Source organism: Tupaia chinensis, unplaced genomic scaffold, assembly GCF_000334495.1.
Source record: "Tupaia chinensis unplaced genomic scaffold, TupChi_1.0 Scaffold000377_2, whole genome shotgun sequence".
Taxonomy (NCBI): Eukaryota; Metazoa; Chordata; class Mammalia; order Scandentia; family Tupaiidae; genus Tupaia; species Tupaia belangeri.
This window is the reverse complement of record NW_006159876.1, coordinates 619,001-630,066: the sequence shown is the minus strand read 5'-3', so window position 1 is coordinate 630,066 and position 11,066 is coordinate 619,001. Positions and strand designations below refer to the sequence as shown.

The following is an 11,066-nucleotide window of genomic DNA, read 5'->3' as shown; positions in this document are numbered from 1 at the left end:
TAGAGTTCTCTGCACGCGCTTCCCACCTGGAGGTCTCTGCACGCTCTCCCCACCTGGAGGTCTCTGCACGCTCACCCCACCTGGAGGTCTCCGCACGTGCGGTTCTCTTTGCCTGGGATGCTCTTCCCCAAGATCCTTGCTCAGCTGGCTCCTTCTCAGCCTCCAGTTTTCATGTCATGGCCTCCTACAAGTCTGCCTGTGCTATGGAAAACTCATTCTTTGACGGCATCGTACTGATTTCTTTTACAATGAAAACTAATCACAGGTCAGGCGGTGGTACAGCTGCACCCGCATGGGGAAGGTCCTGGGTTCAAAAAGGTCCTGGGTTCTCATCCTGGGGCCACCCTATGCGATTGTGACCTGGGTCAGCTGGGCCTGGGAGTGGATTGATTCATGAGGACCACAGCGGGGCTGCCTATCTCTCTGTCTCTCTCTCAGGAGAAGTAAATACACTTTAAAAAACTTTACAAAGAAAAAAATCATCGCAGGTGGTTTGAGGGCAGTTTGCTTACTTAGACACTCTCTTCTCTGTCACTGGAGTGGGAGTTCCCCAAGGCAAGGGGCCAGTGTGTGCTGGAGCCTGCTCACAAGAGCCTACTGCAATCTTCCCACTAAGTGACGGCGTGCTGATAGCCTGAAATTGACCACGATGGGAGGATTTACACCACGGTAATTGGCAGATGCTGAAAACAACAACTCTCTTCATCCCATCCCCAGGGCACAATCTGTTGTTAAATGTTTACCAGCGCTCCCCGGAAGGGCTGGCATCTGTGTGTCTCTCTGTCATTGTCATCACCTAGAACAATGCCTGCCACCGCTATGTCCATGTGCTCAGAAAGAAGAGAAAAATAGAAGGGCTGGACCTCACAGACACTCATCTGCCCTCAAGGGGCTGAAGGGAGTAAGACACTCAGCCTCAGGGAGGAGAGGGACTTAGAACACTGGACTCGGCTCTAGTTCTAATCCCAGCATGGCTTCTAACTTGTTTTGCAATCTTGGACCAGTTTTCTCCCCTCTTCCTGGCTTTGGTTTCCTTATCTGTAAAAGGCACCTATGGACTAGATGCCTTACCTTTCTGTGCAGGATTTTTTATTTTTTATTTTTTGCTAGAGGTGTGTGTGCTCACTGAAGTGAGACAGAGGGAGAAAAAGAGAGAAGGAATTCCCCACGGGGCATGGCCATACCTCAACCCTTTTCCTCCGTCTCTCCCTTCTTTAGAGATTTTGGGCACACATGCACATGTGCCTGGTATGTTTCTCAAGCCGCTGGGTGCAGGACTTGCACTGTGCGGTTGGCCATGTGGGATCCAGCTACCTTAACCACCATACCACAGGCCGGCCCCTGTGCTGGGTTTAAAGAAGCCCGTCTGAGCACACTTTTACCACCCTACCCCTCCACTCCCAAGTCTGCACTACGCAGCTCACACGGCGGTTGGTGCGGGTTACGCAGTGCACAGCCTGGAGAGCTGTACGTGGCAGCCCTGCCCACTCCGGCCCTGGCCACAAGATGTTTCAAAGGGAGCTGAAATGGACAAGGCACCCTCCCTTTCCTGACACACTAACCAACTCAAAGAGCTCAGGCAGTTTGGTTTTGGTTTTCCAGCTCCTAAGCTTGTCCCCGTTGTCGTGGGTGTGTGGATCAAGAGCCCTGTACACCCTGGCGCGGCCCCAGCCCAGGGAGTGTGCGGACAGGGCAGGAGCGGGGCAAGGCCAGGGTGTGCAATTTGCGGTAAGGCTTTCCCTCGGAGGAGCGGAAGCAGAGCAAGGAGGACCCGGACAACTGCTGGTCTGGTCCAGTCTGCCCTGCTCTTGAATACAAACTAAAAAAGGAACTGCGGCCCGGCCCTCCTCCGCCTGCAGCGCCCGCCCTGGTGTGGATACACCCACACTCCTCTCCAAAGTGCTCTGGTCACACAGCTCAACACGAACCCACCAGATGCCACTGGCTGCTTGGTGGGGATGAGGATGCTGGACGGCGGGACCGTTGTGGTTCCCTGGGGGCTGTGCAGATGTCCTTTCAGCTTCAATTCTGCGTCGCTGCAACTCTCTAAAACGCCCACCGCCACCTGAGGAAAGCTGAGGGTTCGCGACTCTGTCTGCCTTCACTAGAAAACAAAAAACTGCCGTGTGTGGTGGTAAGCTCCCGGTCACTGGAGGGATGCAAGCCCAGGTGGCCCCTCGTCTGGGATGTTCAGGCTGTCAGGGCCCTCGGTGCCTAGGAGGGAGAACCACACCCTGCCTCTGTGTCCTGGAGGGAGCTGTTTAGCACTGGAGCCCTGTTGTCAAGGTCTTTCTCGCGGAGCGTTGGCGTCACAGCCAGGGCTGAGGTTCCGGCCCAGGAAGTGCTCACGGACGTGCATGCCCTCCCCACGGGGCTTTGGGAGACTGAGGAGCAGAGGCTCAGTCCAGACATGATTGGGTGGACGGCTAGAAAGGGGGTGTGACTCTCTGAAGTGTCAGTATCAGGGCCTGAACTTGGCGCAGGGGTTCACATCCGCACCGCAGGGCTTGTTCTTTGGGTTTGTGAGAGACTGCTCTGGCCCAGGCCCTGGTCTCCACACCTGCACATTGGGGTGGGCCCGGATTGGGCAGGGTGGGCTACATTAGGGCTGGCCTTTGTGCGGGGCGGGGCGAGGAGGGCTAACGCCCACCAGCTGTGAACTCCTGGGTAGGAGTTAGTGTGCGGCAGCTTTTCTGCCCAGAATGCTGGAGATCCCGGTCCGAAGAAGAGGGGGCACTGGCTGGCAGACCACCTGCGGCAGTGTCGAGGCCCTGAGAGGGTGTGCTGGAGGGAGGGCAAGATGGCGCGGCGCTGCACAGAGGGAGAGAAAGTCGGAGGGAAGGACGTGAGCAGTGCTCTCTGCTCGAGGACCCAGAGAGCCCCGCAAAGAGCAGGGGTGCTGCTGCTAAGATGCTATAAAGAAGACCATGGAAATATGACCATTGCATTGGAAGTAGTCCAGGCTTCCTGGAAGAGGAGGCCTTTTTGGAGCTGCCAGAGAAAAGCAGCAAATTACTCTCCACTTCAGCCTATATCCGCCGAAGACTTTTTTTTTTTTAAAGAGAGATTTTTGCTATAGGGCGTGTGTGCTTGCTGGAGAGACAGAGAGACAGAACGTGAGAAATGATTCCTCATGGTGGGGCTGGCCACACTGCAATCCCTTTTCCTCAATTCTCCTCTCGGGATTTTGGGCATGCACACACGTGTGCCCAGAGGCTACTGGGTCAGGGGCTTGAACCACAGTTGACCATGTGGGCGTCCAGCACCTTAACCACCACACCACCTACTGGACCCCTGAAGCCATTTATTGAGAAGGAGGTTGGAGGTTCCCTCTTCTTTTATGGGATGACAGACTGGTTTGGACCCCCCTCTGGCTCCCCATAAAAACCCCATCTCCCTTAGGGAGTGGGCCTCCTCAGCAGCGGGGCCCAGTCCAGCGAGGCTGCTGCCAACCACACAGCGCAGCCAGAGACAGCAAGGGGCTGGCCCCAGGCGCTGGGCAGAGGGGATGTGGCCACGCCTGCTGTGCACACCTGCCAGCTTCTTAGGACTCTCGCTGCTGAGTGCCAGGGCACCATGGCCCTCCACAGGGCCCCGGGCCAACTGCAGAGAGAGTCGGGCAGCTGTGAAACCACGGCCCAGAGTGGAGTCTGAGTCTGTCTCATAAAAAGTCCCTGGGTCCAACCCGACCTCCCGCTGACTTTAGTTCCTGGTCAGTGTGGACTGGGGGGACTGGGGAACCCTGTGTCCTCATGACCCAGTGGTGAGAACAATTTAGATGAGACAAGAGTGAATATGGGTATTTTGAAATTACAAGCAAATCAAACTTAAATTTCACAATTACTACTTAGGATGAGACTAAGTAAAAAGATCCAGTTGATTTAAAGTTACTTTAAAGAAAATTGTTAGGGTCCAGAGGGTGTCATGGTGATTAAGGTGCTGGATCCACAGTTCAAATCCCAGGCATGGTGGCTGGTAAAACACAATGAATAAATAAATATTTTTTTTTTTAATGACTGCCAGGCTGCAGGCTCCAATCCCAGTGTGACTTACCACCTGGTGGGGCTGGGCTAACTAAGTACCATCTAGGTCTGTGCGCTGTGCCATGGGCGTTACTGAGCACCTCGGCCTTGCCAGACGTTTTGTTTGCTGCTGGGATTGTTTCCGAGTTTCTGTATAATCCTACAAGGTAGGCATTATAACTGCCACACAGCCAGGGAGGGACAGGAACTGGCCTGACGTCACACTCTTCCTCTGGAACACGCTCCCGGCGTGGACCCCGACTCAGTTCCCCCCGTGCAATGGATTTCACGCCGCCTCTCAAGCCGCAGGGCAGAGTCCTGTCCGGCAGTTCCCAAGGCCGGGACGATAAACCAAGGCCTGTGTTCAGCCCCTGCCATCTGAGCACTCGTGTCTCCGTCCTGGTCCGTAAAGGACACGGCCACAGTCTGCCGAGCACGCCTGGTGTCTGGATCACGACCCTGTCCCCCACCTCCCGTTTCCTGGGAGCCCATGGTGTTGCGCAGCTCACTGAGTAAACACGCAGCCCTTTCTCGGGTCTCCTGGGCCCTCTCGGAGCCACAGCAGATAGTGACGAACCAGCCTGGCGTCAGCGGGGCTGGCCAGCGCTGCCCGCTCTGAACCCACCTGCCGCTCTCTGAGGCCTCCTCCCCTCTCTGAGCCCTCTGGCCCTGACACCTCCCTGCCTCAGCGACCTTGTTACTCCGCCCACCTGTGAGTGACACGCAGCGGCCACCAGGCTCCGCTTGTCCGGGAAGAAAGCCTTGGGAAACAGTGGCCAGGAGAAGGCCGGGACCAGGCATGCCCTGTGCCTATCTGGGAGACCGGCATCTTCAGGAAGGCTGATCTCAAAAGGGCTGCTGACTGGTTTATGGGGTTTCGGGCAACTGGCTGGGGGCAGATTTTCACCATGATTCTTCTGCAACCGTTTCTCCCTGGCGGGCTCTGGCCGGGCGCCGCTGCGAAGCCCAGGACATGCGGATACGCGTTCAGATGCAAACCCTCGCTCTCACGATCGGTGCGTTCCGTGGGGACGGGCACTGCGCGGCGTGGATGAATAAAACAGGCGGGAATACTGGGTAACGCCCAGTGCCTCAGAGAGACTGGGGCTGGGAAGAGTGACAGGCTTTTTGCTTTGTTTCTGGTTTTCATTTTGATTTGCTATAAGCTGCGTGCCCTCACCAGAGAGAGACAGAAGGAAAGTGAGAAAGCGCCCCCCGGGAGGACGGTCCCACCAAAATGCCTTCTCCTCTCAGGACTTAGGGCATGCACACACACGTGTCAGCCACGTTTTTCAGACCACTGGGTCTGGCACTTGAACCATGCAGCTGGCCATGTGGGCTCCAGCCCCCTAAGCACCACAACCCTGGCTGGCCCAGGAGTGAGTCTGCGTGGGGGAGGCTGATGCGTTAGCTCAGCATGCCGGGAAGGCCTGAGAGTAAAGACCTGAGGGGACCGAATGGGCTCTCTGGGAAGAGAGCCCCTTCTGCAAAGCCCAGGGTGACTGGTTTATCTGAACAATCTGGAGGCCGTGGGGTGAAGTGCAGAGAGCAAGGAGGGTCTGAGATGAGGGTGAGGTCCAAACGGCGGGGGTGCTGGGAGGCAAGAGGCCTCTTACTCGGAGGAAAAGGGGAGCCCTGTAGGTTCGGAGGACAGTGGCACATGACAGGACACGACCTACATCTCAGTAGCGGCCCTCTCCGGCTGGGGTCAGGGAGCCTCAAAGGACACGGGCAGACGTAGGGAAGGCAATTCGGCAGCCCTCGGCCCAGGCCATGGAGCTTCCCTGGGTCCCTGCGGCAGCCCCAGACTGGCCTTAGTCCCCTGGGTGAGCAGGGATGGGGGGGTGCTCGCCCAAGGAGGCGTGGGCCAGGCACGGGGGAGCACATGGCAGAGCCGGCGAAGAGCAGGGCCAGTCCAGGCGACAATCCGGACGCACCGAGGACGGCAGGCAGGGCCTCTCGCCGAGCCTCTGCCTCTGGCTGGCCTCACGGTGAGCAGCAAGCACATTCCACAGCTGATGTTTGGCTTGTGGTCAGGCCTGGCCCGCCGCTGGTTTCTTCTGCTCCAAAAAGCTTTGAAAAGCAGGATCTGAGTTCCCTTTAAGTTGGGCATGAATCACTGCTCTGGGCCTGGAAGGGGCTCCGAGCTGCAGGGCGCTCCCTCCCTCTGGCTCGGGCCCACGCTCCACCTAGGCACGTCTAGGGGACAGCTGATGGCCCCCAGCCACACTTCACATCCACCTGCCCCAGGAGCCCAGAGCCACCTCGCCTGGCCCTCCTCAGCCAGGGCGCCGCCCGAGGGCTCCCGGGACACGTCCTGTCCTGGCACGACCCTGCCTGGTTCTACCCCCGGAGGCCCCCTCTTCCATCTGGCCACCGTACGTCGGGCTCTGGTGTCCTCTCGCAGGTGACCGCAGTAACCGGTACCTTGCCTGCTCCCTGCCATGCCCTGTGGCCTCTGACCTCCGACCTTTCAGGAAGCTGCTCCAAACAGTCAGGGCATGCCACTCCCCTCCCTCACCGACCTTCAAGGGCTCAAGCCACTGCTAAGTCCAAAGGTCTTGGTGGCATTCGGGGCCTCTCTCAGTGGCCCTAGCCCGCGGCTCCATCCTGCCATCACCTGGCTCCTGGTCCACCACCTGCCGACCCGGCAGCAGGCGGCCTGCCCAGGCTCCACGCACCCCTCCCTGCCCATCCAGCTCCTCCTGCGTTTACAAGGGAGGTCTCTCCCACCTCTCCAGCCGCGCCGTCCTTTGTAACTCCTCACGGTCCTCATGTCCGCCCTGTAGCTGTTGACCTGAAAGCCGCCCTCCACTACACCACGAGCCCCTTGAAAGGCAGGAGTGACCTCTTCTCGTCTTTCAGCCACAGAGCACTCGGCCTAGGGCCTGGCTCCCAGACTGCTGTGCCAGGCCCTCCCAGGACGCTGAGCAAGGAAAGGGAAGACACTGACCCCGCCTGGATGTCCCCACCTAGTGGACAGACGGCACTGCGTTCATTCGGCGTGTATTAACGCACCTGCCGCCCCGCCCCTGGCCTGTGTGCCCGGACGCCTGCCTGCGCTGCTGCGGTGGGGGAGCTGGGCAGGGGACCTGGACAGTGTGCAGCTGGGGGAGAGTATTTGGGGTCACACAAGTGGAGCCCCAGGCAGTAATTGCAGGGGTCGGTAGAGATTTTCAGGAGAAAGTGGCACCCACATGGAGCCCAAGCACAGGTGGGAGGCAGCCAGGAGAAAGGGGGGAAGGGGAGAGTCAGACCCGAGCAGTGACAGGACTGATGTCCCAGAGAGCCGGTGTGAGGAGCGGGTGTGAGAGCCGGTCTGTCTCGCTAGGGTGTCCATGGCTCTGCTGGAGGTGAGTCCGGAGTGCAGGCTAGGGCCACTCAGGGCCAGGTCAGCTCTGTTAGAGTCTGGACTCCACCTAAGGGCAATAGGGAGCCGTTGAGGGTTTGGGGGGAGTAACAACACAGCTCAGTGTTTTAGCCTCACTTTGGCCGCTGTTGAGAAAGGTCTGGATGGATGAGAGGAGGAGGGCAACAAAACCGGAGTTGGGCTGGACAGCGGGGACATCTTGGGGCCCTCTGCTCTGCCCTAGGCCGGTCTCCTTTTTCTCCTTCCCCGCCCAGCCTGGGCTTGGCGTAGCCAGTGCCCCTCCCGAGTCAGGCTGCTTTCACCTTGGCCCTCATGGCAGCTCCAGAGCGGTGGAATGGCAGGCCTGGGGTGACCCTCAGGGACCTCCTGCTGGCCTGCTGTCCACCCCACACCCACCCTGTGCTGTCCCTGCCTCGGGGTGGCTCTGACCGGGTCCTCGGCCACCTCATCTTCCTGCAGTCCTCTTTGACTGCCCTGGTCCCCTGCTCAGGGCCGCACAGTGATCAGGTCCAGAGGAAATGAGGTCAAATGTGGGCCCTGGTGAGATCCGAGCCTCACGGGTGATTGCTGTGTGACTCCGGCAAGTCACCCTGGATGGTGTGTTCTCCTTTGCTTGGCTGAGCATTGGGTTTAGATCATGTGGGTGATTCTCCAACTTGGCTGCCCATTAGGATTATTGGGGAGCTGGAGCCAGTAGGTGGCGTGGTGGTTAAAGTGCTGGACTACTACATGGCTGACTGCGGTTCGAGTCCCAGACCCGGTGGCTTGCTTTCTCACTTTCTCTCTGTGTATCTCTCTCTGGTGAGCACATGTGCCTTAAAGCAAACTTAAATAATAATAACAATTGGGGCCAGCAGATGGTGTAATGTTAATGTTGCTAGACTCCCATATGGCCAACCCTGGTTCAAGTCTCAGGCCTGGCGGCTTGAAAATTGCACTGTGTGTGTTGTGTGTGCTGTCATGCCCAAGATCCTGGGGGGAAGAACGGAGAAGGGATTGCAGTATGGCCATTCCCCCAGGAAGTGATTTCTCACTTTCTGACTCACTGTCTGTCTGTCTGTCTGTCTGTCTCTCTCCCCCCTGAGAGTGCACATACACTATGGCAAAAACCTAAAAAGAAAAAAACTAGTGTTCAGAATTTCTGGATGGTCACAGCAGAGCTTTAAACCAGGCACAGGAGCCTTCTGGACACGGGGCCCTCAGTGACCACACAGGGCACGAACACAGCCCTGTTCACGGAGCTCTCCCACGGGTCGCCGTTCGGCCAGGAGGACAACACGACCCCCTTTACAGATGGCAGAGGTGGCTTGTCCATGTCACCAGCCCATTCTCAGCACCCACAGAGGTCCAGGCACCTCAGGTTCTGGGGTTTCCGAGCTAGACAGAGACAGCTCTGCCCCCGATCCCGCAGACTGAGGGCTCACGACAGCACTGGGTCATGGAGGAAGGCGTGTCCCCAGAGCAGCTCTGAAGGCACCGGCCACGGCCGCGAGGGCACGTCTAAGCCGCAGAATTCAGAAGGGAGTTCTTTCTTCACTTACTGCCCAAGACTGCCTTGAGGGCCTCGGGGACCTCTGATCATGTGGCACCCTGGCAAGTCCGAGAGACGGGGACTCACGGTTCTGAGATGGGGAGTGAGACTTCACCCCCTGGACATGGCCACACCACAGTCCCTTCTCCATTCTCCTTTGGGGTTTGGGGGATGTGTGCATGCACCTGATATGACTCCAGGTCTGGGACTTGAACTGCGATCAGCTATGTGTGGGTTCAGCACCTTAGCCACCAAGCCACCTGCTGGCCCCCTAAATGCTTTTTAAACAGGGGGCCTCGCATGTTCATTTTGCATGGGGTCCTGCAGGTCATGTGGCCCTCCCGCCTGCACTGTGAGTGGGACGAATGCCCTTGGAGAAGACGTCTGTCTGTAGATTATTCAGGGGACTCGATCACCTCTAGTCACTGGCGGCAAGGGGCTGTGTGTGCCAGGAAAGAGCAGTTTCCGGAGGACAGGAAATGGGGACTGCTTTGTGGAGAGACAGTGGCCGGGGCCTAGGAGTAGGCCGGACTGGGGCCTGGGCACACAGAGAATCTACAGAGAATAACTTGAATGACCTTGGACCACCACTGATGTAGAAAATCCACCATCACAGCTTCATTCCTTTGGCTGAAGCATTACTTACTTCCTGAGTTTCCCTGATGAGTGTAGCAAAAGAGGTCCCCAACCCCACCCTTGGGGAGAAGACCTGGCCCTTGAGTCTCCGTGCAATCTTGGGACAATGACAAGGAAGTTTTAGGAGCCTCAGTGTCCCCTCCGTCTAACGGACGTGTCAGCCTGGGAGGGCCTCTGGCCTCATCTGGCCCATCCACACGGGGTGCTCCTTACAGCACCCACTTGCCCATCTGATGATTTCCCCGTGGCCCTCCTGAGGCCGGGTCCTCTAAGCTGCAGGAAGGAAGGAGCCCTGGAAATCTGCGGGGTCAGGGTTTCTGGCGATCCGGCCCAGCGGACGATGCTGAGGGGAAGAAAGCCGTCAGCCCCAGCTGAGGAGGCAGGAACCCCTTCTCTGTGTCATCCTGTTTGGAATCCTGGAGTGGTTGCTATGGCAACCTGCCTAACTCGCCCACATGCCACGTGGTGAAACCTCTGCCCAGTTAGAGCAGCGTCACCCGACCACAGCTGGGCCCTCACGTATGGCACGAGGCCTGGGGAGGGATGCTGCCGGGACGGAGTGGGTTGAGTGGCTGGGCCTCGCAGACAGGGCCCCCGCCTCACCTGCAGCTGGCCGGCGGCTGGCTCTGGTGCCCCAAACCTACCATGGCCCTTTATTCCTGCATCTTCAAGGCACAGCCCAGTGACAGTGGGTGTCCCCCTGGGCTCGACGTGTCAGGTGTCATTGCCCACACTGGCCGGCAGGAAGGTTTTGATCAGGGGACTGCGAGTGGGGGTGGGCGGGGAGGAGAGGACTCCAGCCTGGACCCCAGGAGGGCAGGAGCAGGAGCCCTGGGCAGCCAAGTGTCCCGGGGTACCGGGCCCTGAGTGGGACATAGGGCCCTCGCTGGCCCTGAGCCGGGAACCAGCATGGAAGAGAGGCTGTCACAGGTACGGATGCTCCTTGGGAAGACCCCCTTCCTAGGTCCCTGTCTTGTGTGGAGGAGTCGAATCTGCAGGAGGAAGTGGCCCTGGCTGGGATGCCATGGGCAGGGTGGCTGTTCGGATGCAGAGCTCAGTCTCCCAGACAGCTCCTTCACTGGGGTCTATGGACTTCCTGCCCCCTCAGAGCATGGGTTAAGAGCAGCCGCTTGGGACAGGACCAGCAGGTGGCGTAATGGTTATGTCACTGGACTCCCTCATTATCGACTGCGGTTCGAGCCCCATACCTAGAGGCTTGAAACTCACGCTGGGTGCATGTGTGTGCATGCCCAAAATCCAAAAAGGAGAAGTGAGGAGAAGGGATTGCAGTGTGGCCATCCCCCCGGGTGTGATTTCTCTCTTTCTTTCTGTCTCTCTGGTGAGCATATGTGCCCTAAAGCAAAATTCTCTCTTTTTTTTTTTTTTGGAGAGGTTTTTTCACTATAGGGCGCGTGCGCTCGCCAGACAGACAGAGAGAGACATAGAGACAGAAAGCGAGAAATCACCCCCCAGGGGGGATGGTCACGCCGCAATCCCTTCTCCTCCA

The 11,066-nt window shown here is 58.2% G+C and overlaps 1 protein-coding gene across 1 annotated transcript in view; it reads right to left on the bottom strand.

Moving 5' to 3' along the window:
- The window catches only part of ITGA11 (integrin subunit alpha 11), a 131,734-nt gene that overhangs the window by 114,846 nt on the left and 5,822 nt on the right, over nt 1-11,066 (bottom strand). The window lies entirely within an intron of this gene.